The sequence below is a fragment of the Vicugna pacos genome, chromosome 5 (assembly GCF_048564905.1).
Source record: "Vicugna pacos chromosome 5, VicPac4, whole genome shotgun sequence".
In the NCBI taxonomy this organism is placed as follows: Eukaryota; Metazoa; Chordata; class Mammalia; order Artiodactyla; family Camelidae; genus Vicugna; species Vicugna pacos.
In genome coordinates, this window is record NC_132991.1 from 37,846,169 (window position 1) to 37,866,338 (window position 20,170).

At 35.2% G+C, this 20,170-nt stretch overlaps 1 long non-coding RNA gene across 3 annotated transcripts in view; it reads right to left on the reverse strand.

Annotated features, from left to right (window-relative positions):
- LOC140696381 (uncharacterized) overlaps positions 1–20,170 on the reverse strand; it is a 310,247-nt gene that overhangs the window by 65,016 nt on the left and 225,061 nt on the right. The window lies entirely within an intron of this gene.

The window sequence follows — 20,170 nt, forward strand, 5'->3', positions numbered from 1 at the left end:
ACTCAATAATCAGAGTTGATGCAATGTACAGAGAAAATAAGGTACTTTTTATTACAAGTCATGTCTACTTTTTCTATTCTAGTGAAGTTGGTTGCAGGGGGTGGAGTCTGGGGAAGCAGGATTACACAATGAGAAAGGCAGGAAACACGCTGTCTTATCCGTTTTTCAATTAAGCATGCATAATATGTAGTAAATGGGCAGAAAATATCTAAACTGCAAACTTTCTTATTGGTTGGGGAACATGTTTTCAATTGAATATTTTAATATATCTGAATCTGGAGCCTCACAGTCCTAAAATTTTAAATAAAGTGAGAAAGCCATGATGAAAACTTCAACTCATAAGAATTTGGTGAAGTACAATCAGGGATACATATTAGAGAGAAACCACAAGGTGTGTCTCTATGTTAGTAGCTAAAGCTGTTTTTCTAACATGCATGAAATATTCTGCTTTATGACTTGCAGAAATCTAGTACTATTTATCTCTTCACAAAGATGTTCACAATGTGAAGACAAGCCTTGTTATTCACAATGGATTCAACTACCCTCCGATACATGATATGAGCTGAGCTGGCTGCCCTCCATTTATGAGCTTGCTCTCCACACATTCCAAGTGAAGTCACTACTAAAAATGTTAATTTTTAAGACAATTCTAAGTAGGTAGAAGAAGGTTTGGGTCAATGTGAGGGAAACTATGGAAGAGGAAATTGCACTGTGGTACAAGAGGATTCAAGAAACGGTTATCGATCTGGCTGGATGTAATTAGAGGACATAACTAAAATGCAAACACCAAAACGAGAGTCAACACTATCCCATGGAAAATTATTTAGTTGCAATTGGATCTGTTATTTCTTCTCAAAATGCTCATATGTATTTCATACCCACTTTTCCTCAACTGGCTGATGACAGAGGGTCAACAGGATTATCTAAGTGAAATGAAAGGCAATGAAATGTAAGTGACTTCCCTGAGGTCTGTTATCTTAGTGAAATCAGAATTAGAATATTTTAGTACCTGATGACATAGGTTAGTGATTTCCTAGATTTCCCTGGGGCCTGTGAGGACCCACTTGCAACTCCAGAGTTGGTATAAAGATTATTTTTGGTGGAAGACATTTGAGATTCAACAGATGCAGAAAGAGGCCTTCTCAGAGCCTCCCTCATCTAATTAGAAGCAGAAACTTCTGAAAAATGAGGACTGCCATGAATTCCCTCTGAGGTTGCTTCCACTTTTAGGAGAGAGACTAAAAGTAAACCTACCATAAATCTGTTTACTAGGAGGGTTTTATGGCCCTGGAGACAACGCAAAGACCATGCATTCCTATGTAGACAAACATTATCACAAATTTTCTTATCTCCTATTTGTTCTTCTAAGGGAAAAACGTTGATCCTTCTTAATGAAGCCTATATTCTTCCCATTGGAGTCTTTTCTACCTCACGTCTTTCCGCTACTAAGCTAGGTATATAAGTCCTAAATTCTAACCACCTTTTTGAGTTACTCACCAATGACCACTCCTACATGTATAATAAATCTTTTCTCCTGTCAATCTGTTTTTTGTCAGTTTAATTTACTATGCCCAGGTCTTGAACAGAAGAGGGTAAAGGAAAAGTTTTTCCTCTCTTACAGGCACTTATTAAAACTTAATTGCCTAGGACCCAACATAGGCTTATTGAATCAGAAATCTTCAAGGAAGGGTTTTGAAAATAACCATTTTAAACAAAGATGCAGGTGATTTTTATCAAGAAGTTTTAGCAGCTTTGCACTCTGGACCTACTGCCATGGAGATCAATGATTTGACCCTTAAGGGGAGCAAGCTGAGAATCAAAGTGTACAACTTCCATCTTGAGACAGGAACCCCTCCTCCCAAAGTATGGCTTTTATTACTAGTAAGACCCTCATCTTTAACTCAGTTTACAAGTCAAATTTTACAGACTTTCCCTGTCCTAACTTAACCATCCTTGCCTATGCACACAATTCTAATAAGAAGACATTACTTCAGAAAGAACAACACCACCACTATTAGCATTTTCTATGACATATACTATGTGTACATACTATGTATAAGTTACCATTCTAGTTATTAAGCTTATTTAATAATTTACCAACCCTACAAGGTAGGTACAATTATTAACCCCATAAGGAAACTGAGGTAGAAGTAGGTTAAAGACCTTTCCCAAGATCATACTACTTACAAATGCCCAAACACATTTTTGAACCAGAGAAGGGTGCCAAAAGCATGCTTCTGCTTAGACTTACAATCTTCTATACACCCAAAGAGCCTAAATTTGGTGGTGAGAGAGAGAGGAAAAAAATACATTTTTGATTTCTCATAATATGGACTTTAAATGTGCACAGAAACATTTTTCAAGGAGAGAAAAACCAAAAAACATGTTTGATAAAATATCAAAAGACAAAAAAGGATGTGTAAGATAGTGGGAAAAATAAGAGATTTCCTAAGAGGCAAGGGACAATTAAAAACCAGTTCTATGGTAGTAAGGAAGCCTTGAAGCCTTTGCTTTGAGGGTGTTTACTGACCTTCCTGGTCAAAGGTACCATCTGGGAAAGCAGGACAGAAGTTAGGTGGTGGTCAGATACTGACCTCCAGAAGCTAGATATCCCCCAAAGTATAAAGTCTTCTGTAAGTTATCTGAGAAACAACCTATCACTTTAAAGAACACTTACCTGTTTTGGCTTTGCTTCTGAGTGCATTTAGAGAAAATGGGGGCGGGGGGAATGTTTCTCCTGAAAATTTCTAATCACCATTCTATACTCATAAGGTTTGGGAACTGGAATTCAGATTCCAATTTGGATTCCCAAAATCCCAAGCCAAATGTTTAGCTTAAAATGGTACTCCGTTAATAATCCCCCCAGGCTCCTAATAGAAACATACACAAATCTATGGAAAGTCTATCCTTAATCCAGTCCTCAAAGAATTTCCACAGGTAAGCTTACAGACACATAGTCTCATAAATTAAAAAGTCACTAAAACATGTAAAAACAAGACATAATAAATGAGTATAAGCAGAAGCAAAAACTTCAGAATTAAACTCACAAACACTGCAGATATTTGAATGAACAGACACAGAACATAAAATAAGAATATTTAGCATATTATAAAATAATTATTCATGTTCATCACAAATTAGAAACTGACAACTTGCAAAAGTGTGAAATAGAATTTCTAGAAAATATAAAACATGGTAAATTAATTAGTTCATGAAATAACTAAAAAAGAAATTTAGACAAGACTAAAAGGGAAATTATTAAATTGGGACATTTCAAAAGTAGCCAGAGATAAGACAGACTCACAGTGAGTAAGTAGTAATTGCACAGATAACTGGTTTCTCAACAAGAACAACAGAGGGAAAGAAGGAGGTCAAATGATTTCTACAAACAGCAAAGCATCTGTAATTAATGAATTACATGTCCAGCAAAAGAATTCAAAGAAGAAAAACATGAAGTTTTTTTACATTAAGAAAACTGAGAGAATTAATCCTAAGAGTTCTCATTACAAGAAAAAACTTTTTTTTTCATTCTGTATCTATATGTGATGATGGCTATTCATTAAACTTATTGTGGAAGTCATTTTGTGATAGATGTAAGTCAAATCATTATGCTGTGTACCTTAAACTTTTACAATGCTGTATGCCAGTTATATGTGAATAAAACTGGAAAAAAAAAAAGAAAAATACATTCTAGTGTCAAATGAAAATGAAGTGTGTTAGTAACACATCTCCCCTATAAGATCCAGTTGCTAGAAAAGTTTTCCTTTTTCCTTCTTTTCCTCTTGAGGTGTTCTATTGTTTCCCAATGTTTGCCAAAAAGTTCCCGTTTCAAGACCTTTCAATTACTATTCTCTCTTCTTAGACTATTCTTCCTCCCGATAATTACTTGATGTGGTCCCTCACTTTATTCAGGTTTCTAGGGGGGAAAAATGAAGAAAACTAAGTTAAAAGCTAAAGACTCTCACTAAAAGAAATACTGAAGTATGCACTTCTTTCAAGAAGGGAGATCTGAGATGAACAAAGCAATTGCATGAGGCAAAATGTCTGAACAGATTAGGTCTATAAAACTATAGTAATAACTACTTAGTGGGACTGGTAAAAAAAACAAGACAGAATAAAAATCTTATACAATAGCATATTAGGAAGTGGATGATCAGAGTTTAAGCATTCTACATGCTAGCATTATTTGACAGAAGGGCAAAGATTTTTATTAAATGTAGATTTTGTTAAATTTTATATGCATCTTAAAATTTCTAAATTAATAAAATTATAACATATAACTCCCTAATAGAGAAAATATTAAACTTATTTGCAAATGATGATTTCCCTCAAAGAAAATCCACAACAAATAACAAACACATATGACAAAGAATTAGCATTTATAATATATAATGTATAATTAGAATATATAATATATGAAGAATTCCCTCAAATCAATAATAAAAAGTCCAACAGTCTAATAGGAAAAAAGGACAAATGACACAAATAAGCATTTCAAACTAAACAAAAAACAAATGGCACAAAATATACTAAAAGTTATTCTACCTCCTTAGTAATCAGAGGAAGGCAAGTTAAACCCATATAATGTACTGTCTCTCACCCATCAGATTAATAATAATTAAAATATTAGTAAATTATGAACCTTGACAATGATTTAGAGTAATGAAATGCATATAAGAATAAATTTTTTTTAACATTTTTTATTGATTTATGATCATTTTACAAAGAAAAAAATTTTTAAGTAGCACAATTTTACAAAATAATTTGTACTTCTAGTAAGTTTAAATTGTGCACTTATACTTTGATTCAGCAATTTCAATTCTAGATATATAGCTTAGGGATATATCAAAGAATGTTCACAGCAATACACTAATACTAAAAATAAATAAAATTTTAAAACCTGGAAACAATCTAGATGGTATTTACCAAGAGTGTAATGGGTTAAACAGTATATCTTGAAACAATATATCTTAAAAATTAGACTATTATTTGAGGTGAAAATAAATAATCTACAAATTGATAAATTTTTAAAAAATTATAAAGTTGAAAAACAGTAATCAAAGATACAGATAGTATCATTTCATGTGCATAAAATTCAAAAATAGTAAAAAGTAAAGTTCAAAAAAAGTATCCTTTCAGGGTGAGTATATATATGATAAAACTATAAATAAAGAAAAGTGAATTGTTCTGTATGTTTGATGTACTTCATGCGGGATATGTTTTACATAAAATGATCAAAATCAGTGAAAAAAAAGACATGCCCCATAAGTAAAATATTTGTTGCATAAAGGTTGTTCTTTCTTGCATGCTCTTTAAGCTTTAACTATAGTTCTAATGTTTACATATGGTTTGCTCAGCTTGTTAAAAGAAAATTACAATCAGGTATTATAAAATTTCATTTTCCCCAGTGAGTCTTCCTAGTGTTGTATGAGGACGCAATTTTCAAGTGTTAGATACTTTAAAACATGTAGCTTGAGGGTTCCTACAGTTTCTATTATATTATGTTACTTTAAATAGTAAACATAGCTCCAAATTTAAATATTTGCTTAAAGAAATAACAATGGAGACTGTAATTATATGCAAATACTGTTAGCTCTTCTGGGAAGAGTCAAATCTATGTTGTTTTCTTTTGTGTAATTTTGTTTTATTATCCTTTGGAAGGTATAAGGATGATAATCCAAACCTTTCAAACTACTCATGAGATACACAATTTGAAGAAAATACAAACTCGTTTCCCAATTTTTGTGACTAAAATATATCACCATCTGCTTGGAAAAATTAAATGAGTGACATTATTCTTCTTAAAATATTTTTCAGCTTCTAGAATTGCTTATCTATTGAACAGAAAATCTAACAATAAACAGGTAGGCAACCAAAATAGGCATTATTAGTAAGGAAACATCCTGTGCCCCAGAAAACATTCAACTTACTTCAGACTTCTAAATAATATCCATATATGGATTATACCTGATTAACTAAAGAATTTATTTCCATTTAATAAGTTAATACTAATGATCTTCACCTGCCTCTGTTTTCAGTATAATAATTTATTTTAGACAGTTACCATAACATGCGTAAACACATACAGAAATGCATGCATGCATACTCATACACACGTGAAATCTTAAATCAAAGTTTGGTAAAGGCTACAAGCAATCCAGTAAATGAGATGAAAATAAAGCAAAAATCATTTACTCTTAGGAAATTCTTAAGACCTTGACTTTGCAGTGAAATTGAACTTTTAAAAAGCCTCAAGCTCTAATAAAGCAAGGATTCATTATCAAAAGTTTCTATGGAGAGAAAACAGAATATATTAATGACTTTGGAAACTAAAAATAAGATGACCTCAATCTTTAAAAGGAGAACATGGAATTATGGAACCATCTGGTAAAGACACATTTAATACAATTTAACTTGAGAAATCGCCACTGCCTTCAGAAATGACCAGTCCTGGCCACATCACCCTGAGACATATCCGTGGTCACAGATTAATCTGAACATTCTGGCTTTTGTTAGTAATATCCTAAAAGTATTGTAGCTACTTTTAGTTACAATTCTGAATAGAGACTAAGTTCATAAAAAGGCTTTTTAAAATAAATAGAAGTTTGGGTTGTACCTCTGTGTTATTTAGGATTCTTGTACACTGTAATTAACAGAAATGAACTCAAGCTAGATTAAAATATAAGGAAACAAACAGAAAAGTCCCAACGTTATCAATGATACACTAGTGTATTATAACCCCAAAGGAGAAAATATGCAGTCACCCCACACTTCTACAGTTGCTCCTAACTAAGCAAGGATATACCAGAATCGATCATGCATTCCTGGCAAAGAAAAATCGTTTTTCTTCTTAGGTTGGAGAAAGAATTCTCTTCTGGTTCAAACAACTAGAATAGGAAGATTGATTATGAACTCGAAGTATAGTTGACAAAAGGCAATCGTGGTAGTGGCTATTTGTAAGTTGGAAAAATACTCCAGGGGGTATTTATTATAATCTCAGTAGGAGTTTATACCCGACTACCCTGGGCCCATTTACTAACCCAGGAATTTGGGTTGTCTCAAGAAGCCTGTATTTGGACCTGCAGTAATTGTATCATTAAAACACTGTACAGGTTAACAGGCCTATACTAATATATATATATATATATATATATATGTTTGGGGCTAAATAGGGCACTTTAATTATATTTTGATGGGAATCAAGTAATGAGTTTCCTACCGTTGTGACTGCCCCAAGAGGAAGACGGTGAGGTAAGTGGACTTTGCATACCCCTCTGCCTGAGTACATGGCTGATTCAACTACCTGTAAAGGTAATATGAAGGTAGCAAGTTGAGTTTTGTTGTTTATGCTGGATTTATCTTTGGTGTATACTCCCTTTCACAGATAGGGAAATATTTAGGGGCCAAGAAGACAAAGTTTTCAAGGCACTATAGCAAAGAGGTTATATATATGTACTGCTGTTGGAGATACACTATCACAATCTAAACTGTAGCTTTGCCATTTATTAGTTGCATGGCCTCTATCAAGTTAACTAACCTATCTGTTCCAAAGTTTCCTCATCTGTAACTCTGGGATAAAAATAGATTAAACAAATTAATCTAGTAAACTACTTAGAACAATGCCCAGAAGACTGTAAGCACTCACTGTTCTGATTGTTTTATAAGGGGTGATTTTGTGAGGTGCTACAATCCTGACTTGCCAACTCTGCATAAAAAAAGCCAGGTGCCAACGCTGATTCACCGTGAAGCTAAAGTTGTTTCCGAGTTCCTGACTTTCCAAGGCTCATCAACATATTTTTGTATTTTTCTCTTCTTAAATCATACCCCAGATTGTATAAGCTTCACACTCAGTAGAACTTAATTCCACCCCTGGTCAAGTAGGGTGGACCCAACCAGATAACTATTCAGAACTTTAAGAAAATTACTTTATTCTTATTGTATATAAGAATAACAACTTTAAGAACATAGGAGTCATGCAGTAAGGTTGTGACCATAACAAAGTGTAGAAAATATAACTGCTGGCTCCAGAGTCCCTTTAAGGGAGAGGGCGATCACTGAGAAAAGCAGAATTTCTTGAAATAGTAGCTGGGACTCTCAGTGTCTGGCTGGCTGGCCAGCACTAAGTTCTGAAAGGAAGAAGAAATTAGAAGAAACTGCTCTTTGTAGTAGAAGGCAGAAGAATTTGTGGTTCCTCAAGCAATCTGCAAAAGGGAAATCGAGGAAGAGAAAGGGGAGAGAGAGAAAAGCTGCATGTTGAGAAAAGTGACTCCTCCTAGGCAGCTGTCTAAATTCCCAATAAAGTATTTTAAATTTGTAAAAATTGTGGGAGTGACTATTCATTTTGGGAACTGAAGCAGCAGATGAGTTCCACTTTTGGTTATGAGGATGCAGGGCCTCTAAAAGTGTAATGACCCTGGGAGTACAAGTGAATCTCACCGTGTGTCATAGGTTGTGTGCCCCCAGAGGCAGACGCCGAGACAAGAGTTCTAGCGCAAATAGTTCATTTGGGAGGAGAAGAAACCACCAGTAGGAAAGGAGGAAATGAGACAAGGAAGGAAAGGCAGCCCCCAGAAGTTCATTATTAAGTCATTTGCCACTGCGGGCGACTGGACTTAATCCTACTGGGGAAAAGGGAGCCAGTGTGAAACATACACCACAGAGTTATTCTCCTCCAGGGACCAGGATATTTATATGCCATTCCTGTCAATCACTGGTCAAGGGCTACTCTCACAGGGTATTTCTTGGCACTTCTGGCCCCGAGAGAGAGAGAGGTAAATATGCAGGTGCTGGAAGTTGAAAGTTCAATGACGGGACACAGGCAGGGCACCAACATCAACTACTCCAGTGGAGTTTTGATTTCCATGGGTTCTGGAATTGACAGGAGTTTCAAGAGAAGTTCACTAGATTTCTGAAGGTTAGGGTAACTCCCAATGTTTCTTGAATTGCACTGCAATATTTAATTTAATTTTAAATTTACACTCACAAATAATCAATTTTTTTAAAAGAAAATCTTTATACAGAGGTGACTGGGAAATGTTATGTGAGAGTGAGTCAGATCGGTACTTTTCTCCTGAATCATTCAGCATCTAATGACACTCCTCTAAATGTCCACTTTCTTTGTCCAAAGTTTTCCTATGTTGGGATGGTTTTTCTTTTGCATAATACTACTAAAATTAGTGTGAACACCCCCACTCTCCAATTTTTAATACATAACCTTTAAAATGATATTTAAAGGCATCTGTTTTCTCCAAGAATTGCTTATCTATTTGAAATGCTCTTATTTATGTATCTATTTCTATAATTCCATAATCTGCAGTATTGGGGTTTTATTCTTCTTGAAAGAAAGAAAAAAATTCCAGATGCAGCCCAAACAGAAAAGATTGCTAGAATTATAAAGAAATGTAGATATAATTCCACTGTCAATATAACACTTTTAAATATATTCACACCCCCTACTCCAGTTCTAGTGGCTCAAAGCTTACCTGCATAATCATCTCACATAACACTGAGCAGTCTCTGCACACATCATGTTTGACATGTGTAAATGTTTAATACATACCTACAAACTGATGTGTAGAAAACAGAAAAATGATAACTGATTTCATTTGTTTTGAAATGATAGGTTTCATAGGAACAGAAATGTGAATAAATTCAATAATCTGGGGAATAAGCATTATTCTTTCAATCATTTCTCTAAAAAGTTACTAATTTTTGGCTTTCCATCTAGTGTTTCATTTATCTTTTTATTTTCTCATAGTTTCAATCCCAGTATTGAATTTTCTTTGGTCTGAAAACATTTTAGTTCCCTTTCCCAGTGAACAATGACTTCCTTTTCTTCCATCCTTTAACTTCCACAATAGTCTCTAATACTGGGGGCCATCCCTGCCTCCATGATTATGAAGACAGCCCTGGTTCTCCTCCTTCATAGTTCCACGAGGGTTATCAACCTGCTTTTTCTCTACTTCAGGTAGAAGTTTTTCTTCTGAACCAATTATTTTCCTATCTTTGTCCTCTGAAGACTTGGTTTTCCACTCCCAGCTATTTTCTCTCTTATGGTAAGTTTTCTGTCTGGGTCATTTTGCTTATTTCTCTACCTTCTTAAAAACTGGATTCCTCTGCCTTAGAGGATTCTCAGCTTCACATACTATTTGACATGTTTAAAATTTCTTCCATTCTAAGGGAATTTTGTTAGGCTGCTATTTGAGAAGTGTAAAGCAGGTCATCAGTTCAAAAACACAGAAACATATGTTACCTAAAGAAAGAACCCACAGCTGTATTTTGCAGGTGCTATAAAAATCATCTTGTGATGAATTATCCAACTGCGCTTTATCTCCCTTTAACCACTAGCAGGTACAAATTTTGGAAATTATTGAACATTGCAAACACTTCACCAATGATGGAGAAGGAGTGTTTCTTAATTATACTTGACCACTTTTTGTCATTTGTTGGCCATACCCTGATGTTTATCTTCCAAGTAACACTAAAGATGATTGACTACATATGTAAAAACTGATTCTTTGTGAAAATAACTTTTAATGCCTAAATATGTGTCTTAAGAACCCCAATATTTTTAGGAAGTGTTGACAGTTGTCAGACTTATGGTATAGGACAACAGGCTTGCAATGACAATGACATCCAGAGGATAGGAAGGGAGTGCATGGTGGCCTTTTGACCCACCCATGAAATGATTGTTCTCATATAATCAAATAAGAAGAGGGAACCATGTTCCACAAGGTCAAACAGTCTTTCTTGGCCATGGGTCAGGGCATGTGTGTACTGGAGCGGGGATTGCTCTATTCAGACTTTCCTCCAAGCTGTCCTATTCTCCACTCCCAGCTTAACACAGAGTTTAAGACAAAGCAAAACTTTTTGAAGTTGCCTAGAGAATAGCTCCACTTACCCCATGGACTTGGCAGTAAAACTAAGAAAGCATATACAGGAGCAAACCTGGCAAGGGGAGACCTTGGTCAATTTTCCTATCCTGGGCCACCAGGATATTTTCTCATTTAACCTATACATATAAAGTTGCTATGGTTTTTTCATCCCTCTCAGTTGAGTCATTGGAACTGGACTGGGATTCAAATCAAGATCAGTGCCACACTCACTCTTCAGGGAGCTGGGTGTGAGCGTGCCAGGACGGCTCCTCAGACTGTAGAGACTGCAGGGGGGAAGGTGTTGGTCATTTGTAAATGGTTAGGCAGTGATTTATCACAGACTGACCATGGTGACAGGAATTCAGGTGGGAGGAATCCAGGCCTCTTAGCTGATGACAGAGGGATATTTCTTAGCTGTGGTTATATTTTACCTTCTCAAATATGTTACTGCTACTTGACATGTGATAACAGATTTCTGTCCTATTCTCCACTCCCAGCCTTCGGCACCCTTTCTGCACAGTTAGGCAGTGCTTTACTGTCTGCCTTTTAGTCACTCTGTACTCATGTACTATAAAGTACAATGGCATTATTCAACATTCACTGAGAGTAGAAGACTTTGTAGCTTATGATGGTGATATTGATAATCATAGTTATCAGTTTGTATAGATATATGTGATGGTAAAAACTTTTATTGGTAAGAATTTTTTGAGCATCTAACTACCTGATATTAACCATTACAGAACAGAAATCATCTTCATAATAATAAAGCATGAACACTGCCCTCAAAGAATTTGTAATCTACTGGGGACACAGGCAAGCAAATGCACTGTTATAATATAGTGTGACATCAACCTATACAGAGTACTGAGGAAGGGCGCCTAACCCAGACTCGGGGTGAAGGGATATAAAATAGAGTATAAGTAATGTACTACATTGTGGGCTTCTTGGAGGAGAAGATGCCTGAACTGTGTTTACAAGGTTGAACAGGAAAATTTTTTAAATGAACATAGGTGGACAATCTAGACTAATAATCAAGAAGCTAACATGGTATGCTTTACGGAACTAGTATGTATGGGTCAGACATATTGAGGGCTGAGGCAGAAAAGACAGGCTGGTGTAGGATCACGGAGATCACAGATGTCAGGACCAAGAGCCCAGCATCTAATGAGGTGGGAGACAGAGAACCAATGTATGATGCTATGGACTGAATCGTACCCCTTCCTCAAATCCCTGTGTTGAAGCCCCAAATCCCCAACATGACTGCATTTGAAGATGAGTCTTTTGGAAAGTAATTCATGTTAAATAAGGTTATAAAAGTGGGGTCCTAATCTGATAGGACTGGTAGCCTTATAAGAAGAGAAAGAGGTCACTCTCTTTCTCTTCATCTCTCTTTCTCTCTAGATACATATATAGATGGATAGATAAAAAGACAGATATATAGATATAGATATATTCACATGTACCCACAGAGGAAAGGTCACATGAGAACACAGAGAGAAGCCAACTGTCTGCAAGCCAGGGAGAGAGTTCTCACCAGACCCTGACCATGCTGGTACCCTGATCTCAGAGTTCTGGCTTCCAATATTGTGAGAAAATTAATTTCTGTTGTTTAAGATACCTAGTCTGTATTTTGTAAAGGCAGTCTGATCAGACTACGACAAGTAGATGTTAAATAGGGGAGTATTTACATGATCAGATGTATATCATGTGAAGAGGGTAATATTAGATAGAGTAGGAGTAGAGTGCAGAGGGAGTGGACTAGAGAGAGATCATTTAGGAGGCTATATACTATCAAATAACAAGAAAGGAGAGCCTCAGTTAAGGTGTGGGCAAAGGGATGGAGTGAAGATATTGGAGTGGAGAACTTAGTGATACTATGTGGCTTAATGGATATGAACTTAGTGACTTAAGTGATGATGTGGGTGAAAGTTTGAAGTCAGGAAGTTAAAATTCTGTCTTATGCTTTGGTTTACTTGAAGGAAACTTTTTAGGCAAATTGTCCTTTTTATGAGTATTATATAATGAAACCCCCAAATCTGCTTAATTGGGAACATAAAAGCTGCAACATGCTGTCATAATATTCTGAAAGCAAATGAAAGAGTAAAGGCACTGTTGTCAATCCTGTATTTCTGTTCTTCTCACAGACTGCCTAGCTCATGGCTGTCTGACACACTGGCTCAGTGGATAAGCCAGGGTCAATTCAAGTTTAAATACCTGAAAAGATAAATTTCATCCTTGATTTTTAAATATAAATAGAAGTCCTAATATTTTTTTCCTTCACATCACCTGCTCACCTGTGAGTGTGCATCACATCCTGGAAAAGACGGGCATAGCTGATGCTGCCAATCAGTGAGTGGACTGTGATAGAAAGGGAGAGAAAAGTGACGGAAAAAGGATTTCAATTTGGACCATAGTGAGTCTGAAATACATATGGGACGTCCAAGTGTTAACTAGTAGGTAGTTGTATATTCAGGTCTAGATACCAACTGAGAGATTTGCACTGAAACTATCAGTATCCTATTGGTTATTTATACCTAGGAAAGGATGAAATTGCCCATAAAATAGTTTGTAGCAGAAGGAGAGGAAAAGACAGTGGATGGAAACCTGAAGAACATGAAAAATAGAATCCAAGGAGGAAAAAGATCCTAGGAATGAGTCTGGGAAGAAGAATAGCTAATATGTATATGATACTTACTACCTACCTGGCAATGTTCTTAGTGCCTCTAGATGTAATATTTCAATTTTCACAACTTCTGGAAGTAGATACCATTATTATTGCCGCTATTTTACACAGAAAATTTAATTGGTACCCTTGAGTTCACAGAGCAATTGAAGGAGTCAGAATTTGAACACGGACAATCTGTCACCAGAGTCAGAATACCTAACCATTATTTCACCTAAGTAGGATGAAAACTAGAGAAAAATGATGTCGCAGAAACCAACATGGAGAAAAGTTTCAAGAATAAGAAGATGGTCAATAGTGGCGACTTCTCACTTAGCTCATGTAGGGTAAGGGTTGAGATGCATCCACTGGATTAAAACACAGAGAAGCCACATTGCTGAGGGCAGGTCAAGACAGTGGAGACGTGGAGTAAGGTAGCAAGGAGGGAAGATGAATTTAATGTGGTGATACATGACTGGGAGGAGAAACTGTGAAAACACTAACCATTGAATAGTCTTTACAGAAGTTGAACTTTCAAAAAAATGAGGACATTAGAAGGAAGATACGAGTGTATGGTTTTCAGGAGGAAGCTCCAAATCACTGAGGTTCACAGAGGCTGGAATTAACCTTGCTTGCAGACCTCCCTAGCGTAAAGCTGGAGGCTGTATTGCACCTACTTTCTATTGTCAGATGCCCTAGGAACACGCCAGTTTCCTAGCCAGTTTTCTACCTTGTTCAGTAAAACATCTGGAAATGTTGCCTAAAGAGCGACCAAGAAATGCCTTTCAGTTCAATACTCTTAACAAGAAAGAATCTCTTGGTAGGTCTAGGTCTTTCCATCTGCAGGCAGTCTAAGAATGCAACCTCCTCACTATTATGAACAGATTATTTCACCTTATCAATAATTAAACAAACATTTCCTACAACAAAGAAACTATTCAGCATGAGATTATCGATTAAACAGTCCACTTTCCAAGTTGAGTTTCCAAAGGAATTAAACATATTTCCTTTTTTGGAAACATTAGCTAGCTCTAGAGTTCTTGAACATATATGGACATAAACAAGCATTCTTGGTAGCTATAAAGAAATAAAAAAAATTGAAAAACAGTGTTGTAGAGAATAGGACAAGAGCTGTGTGAAGTGTCTTCATGGAACAGATGTCCTCAGAAATTCTTGACAAAGAAAAAGGAAAAACAATGTGATAGTACAAGAAGGAAAAAGAATGAAAAAAGGATATGCTGAATGTAATAGCTTCAATGGAATAAATTAAATATATATTATGTGTTTGTGTGTATATATATTTAACTCCAACAAAAATCTAGAAAATATCTTTAGGAGAGAAAATTTTAAAACATAAATATTTCAATAATATAAAGTAGTACATAATAAGTATTCAATAAAAGTAGGTATTAACAATTCTATAAGATGCAATTCATAGTTTTTGTTGGTTAAAAATTAAAAACAATAAATTAAAGAACAAGATTTAGTAGTTCACAGGCATGACAAACTATGGGACAAAGACTAATTTAGAAGTTCCATAACTGTGATCATAGGATCACAGAATATTAGAGCTGGAAAGGAATTTTAGGAACATTTCGATGTTCCTTTCATAGATGAGGGAATGTTATAAATCTGTTAGGTTTCTTGTGAATGGCCTACATGTTGAATGGAGAGCTTGCCTCCCATGACATGTGGTATTTTACTGGAGAAGAAAGAAATAATAAACAGTAGAGGGAAGATTCATTTATGGTTGACTCAGAATGTTTTACAAGAAATAAGAAGAGCATGTTTAAATTACTTATAAGAGAAAGTATCCTAAAGGCAAGAGCAATTTAATAATGGAATAGCCACCCAAAGAGGTCATTGAGGAATCATCAGTAAGACATTCAGGAAGAGATTAAATATAATTCTAAAGAGAATAATGTGTCTGGCAATAACATGCACTAGGTACAGAGGTCTGAATACAATGACCTGTCGTTTTCCCCATAGCCCGTGTGTCTATGATTCATGCAAGATAATCATGAGAGCAAATAGAGGTAAGGTGAACATCAAAGGGGGGAAAATCATGAAACAAAATAAAATAGTACTACCAGAACTGACATGATAGTGCAGAAAACAATTCTTCTTTGGATGAATAGCTTACTAAACAGCATTCTGCTAGTCCTTTCTTCTGCCACTGTCTAGTGAAGCAATACAAGATTCTCACTTGCCATTCTGTCAAAAGCCCCAAGATATATCAGAATTTTTTTTCTAACCTTTAATAGACGCACGTATCACCTTTAAGATTTTATGGTCTCATCATGGAAGGGATGACCAAAAACAGAACTTCCATAAAAACTTCTAAAGACTCAGAACAAACATCCAATGAATTTAGTAACGTGTGAAGGTTTATGCTGGCAGCAATAATGTCACTATGCAAAATCATAAAATCGGAAAGTTTTTCAGTTGGAAGGAATGTTCAACATCTTTAAGCATAAAGCCTCACATGATTGGAAAATAGTAGCATGGGCTTGTTCATGCTCAATGCTAAGGCACATTTTAGAATATAAACCCCAATACCATTATCCCCATCACAGTGGACTGAAACACACTCCAAGAAAACACAGGTGAACATTAACATTATCTTACTGGGTGAAAAATCTGTACAAGCAGGAAATAAAACACAAAAACCATAATAGGAAATAATGATTTTGATTACATTAAAATTAAAAATTTCTGTATGTCAGGAATCAACATAAATAATGTTAAAAATCAAATAACAAGGTAGAAAAATAAATTTGAAATACATATTACAGGCAAAATTAACATATCTACTACATACAAAGCCTTTGGACATTCACAAGAGAAAGACAAACAGCCGTTTTTCCACATGGAGAAAAGATTCAGATATTCACACACATTATAGACACAAGTAGTTATGACCATACTAACCTTCACCATAAATCAACATGAAATTAAATAAGAGTTTAACTGATGAAAGTTGTAGGGATTCTTTAAAAATAACAACATAATTTTGATGAGAAAAACAAACATTCATATCCTGCTAATGGTATAAAATTTTATGAAAACTTTCTGGAGAATAACTTGAGAACAGATCAAAAAAACCTTATTTTGCATATTCTCTTACCCAAAATTCTCAATAATTTTCTAAAGAAAGTAATTATGAGTGAGAAAAAAAATGTGGTTACCAGGATATTGATCCCAGCACATTTACAGCAAAGCAAAATGAAGTAACTTTGGTAATTTTTCCTAGTAACCCCTTGATGGTTCCAAGTGCTAATTCTCTAATTCCCAATAAATAATCCTGAGTAACACTTCTAGATATACAAGCTTGAGTATAAAACTTCTCCTCTGAATTTTATGAGATTAATTTTATGTTGTTAAACTCTTACGTATCTTTGAAAAATAGTGGAAGAACAAGTTTATGTACGGTGAAAAATGCTATACAATTAACCATTATGAAATAATTCTTAAAGTGCCATATTTTCACAAGACATTTCAAGAAAATATTTATGCTAGAGATACAAGTATCTGACATACTCCCTGAATGATAGAACTTTGAGGCAAATTCTTAATGTTTCATTGTGACAGTGTTATTTTAAACAAATTCAAGTTTTAACTTACTCCAAAAAATAAAGAACACAGCATCAGTGTTTCCTGAATATAAATTCTAAAACTCTAATTGAAAGTAGTATACAAAAGCCCCTTTGATGGTAATTCATGGAAAATATCTTATTAGCTCTTTAGTAATTCCCTTTGGTAGTTCTACTGTTAAATAAAAAGAAAAAAGATTCTGTCCATTGACTTTATAGTCACGTTGTCACTTAAGTCTAAGTGCTTAAATTAAAGGAGCACTGAGACAAAATATCAGGGAACCAATACAATTTTCTTCAAGAATACAGCATTTGTTCTTATTTTAATTTTTTAAAAATATTCTTAGCTAGTGTTTTTCTTCTTTAATTTCCTTGTCAAATGGTAACTTGATACTATGGTGTACCCTTTCTATGTACACAATAATGCATAATCCTGAGAATATATTTTCATTGTTAATAATTGCATGGATGGTATAAATACTGGTTTCTTTGCCAAAAGAAAAGCTAAAAAGAAGAGGACGCTGAAACATTATTTTCTGTATTAGTTATTAAGCAATTAATTTAGTAAATGTTAGTGAGGGTCTACTCTTATCCAGTCACCAATTTAGGCAGAAAGAGCATTTGTTTCTATCAGAATGTGCTTTTGGGTACAGTGAGAAGATAGGCATGAAAGGTCAAAATAAACCATTTTAACCTGAGTAATTACTTTGTACTGAATAACAATACAAAGTGTGTAGGAGCCTAGGAGGGTTGCTTCAGTCTATCTGGGTCTTACAGACGAAGCCACAGAGAGAACTGTCTTTGATCTGAGACCCCAAGTAGACAAGCTGAATTTAGTAAGAAGGCGGCAGTGATGTTAGCATCTCAAACAGAAAGGTCAGCCTGATGAAAGACACAGTGGTTTAGAAGAACTTGGTGTATCCTGGAAATACTAGTATCTGAATATTGCTGTGACAAATGAAGAATGGCAGAAGACAGAACTGGAGTATTTAGGCAAAGGATGTTCTTGAAATGTAGAGAAACCCTATGCTTACAAGCCTGGTGGGATCGCTAGGAGGAGGATAGACAAGCATCTTGGGACAGGGTGTAGACACATTACTTCAAGAACTCAGATACTCCATATCTATGAATCTCAGCACGTCTGCTATTCACCCAAGGTCTTTCCAGGGCACCCTAGTTGGGAAGTCACTGAGCAATGGGTTATAGAATCTATAAATAGATGTTTTCATTTTTTGGTTACAGTTGCTTGATTGAACAACTTGGGTGGAAAAGGAATGTTGAGAACAATGATTCACCTCTGCTGTGATTCCCCCCCCCCATTCTTGTGATTTGCACTGTAGTCACTAAAAGCCATGGAATGAGTCCAGACTTTTGATATTTCAGAGTCAACAACATGCGTTAGAATCAGCATAGCTTTTGAGTAACACAGTCAGTCCTATGTTCACATCTTGGTACCACCATTATTGTCTGAGTCCATTTTTTTCCCCTTTATAAAAGTGGTTAAAATAACCTACTTTAACAGAGTAGCTGAGGGTTATAAGAAATAGAGAAATATATCTGATATTTAGTAGGTAAATGCTATTTTGATTATTCAGCTTCTCACTGCTGAGCACCAGAACTTATTAGAGTAATGATGGATTCAGCCTAGTCTTATATGTTCCTCAGGACCAAGCTTGGAGACTTCAGAATTTTTAAAAGTACCTTAACATACTGCCCAAGGCAATCTACAGATTTAATGTGATCCCTATCAAATTACCCATGACATTTTTCACAGAACTAAAACAAATAATCCTAAAATTTATATGGAATCACAGAAGACCCAGAATTGCCAAAGCAATTTTGAAGAAAAAGAATGAAGCTAGAGGAATAACCCTCCCAGACTTCAGACAATACTAGAGAGCTACAGTAATCAAAGCATCATGATACTGGCACAAAAACAGATATATGGATCAATGGAACAGAATACAGAGCCTAAAAATAAACCCAAAGACTTACCATCAATTAATCTTCAACAAAGGAGGCAAGAATATACAATGGAGAAAAGACAGTCTCTTCAGCAAGTGGTGTTGGGAAAACTAGACAGCTGCATGTAAATCAATGAAGTTAGAACATTCCCTCACACCTTACACAAAAATAAACTCAAAATGGCTTTAAGACTTAAATGTAAGTAAGACAAGACACAATGAACCTCCTAGAAGAAAACATAGGCAAAATATTCTCTGACAAAATTCTTAGCAATGTTCTAGGGTAGACTACCAAGCAGCAAAAATAAACAAATGGGACCTATTTAAACATACAAGCTTTTGCACATCAAATGAAACTATAAACAAAACAAAAAGACAACCTAAAGAATGGGAGGAAGTATTTACAAATGATGTGACTGATCAGGGCTTAATTTCCAGAATATATAAACAGCTCAGACAACTTACTAACAAAAAACAACCCAATCCAAAAATGGACAGAAGACCTAAACAAGCAATTCTCCAATGAAGACATACAAATGGCCAAAAGGCACATGAAAAAATGCTCAGTATCACTAATAATTATTAGAGAAATGCAAATCAAAACTACAACCACACCAGTCAGAATGGCCATCATTCAAAAGTCCATGAACGATAAATGCTGGAGAGGGTGTGGCAAAAAAGGGAACACTTCTACATTGCTGGGGGAACATAGTTTGGTGCATCCATTATGGAAAACAGTAAGGAGATTCCTCAAAAAACTAAAAATAGACTTACCATATGATCCAGCAATCACTCCCGGGAATATATCCAGAGGGAACTCTAATCAAAAAGGATACATGCACCTCAATGTTCATAGCAGCACTATATACAATAGCCAAGACATGGAAGTAACCTAAACGTCCATTGACAGATGACTTGATAAAGAAGTTGTGGTATATTTATACAATGGAATACCACTCAGCTATTAAAAAACGAATAAAATAATGCCATTTACAGCAGCACGGATGGACCTGGAGATAGTCATTCTAAGTGAAGTAAGCCAGAAAGAGAAAGAAAAATACCATATGATATCACTCA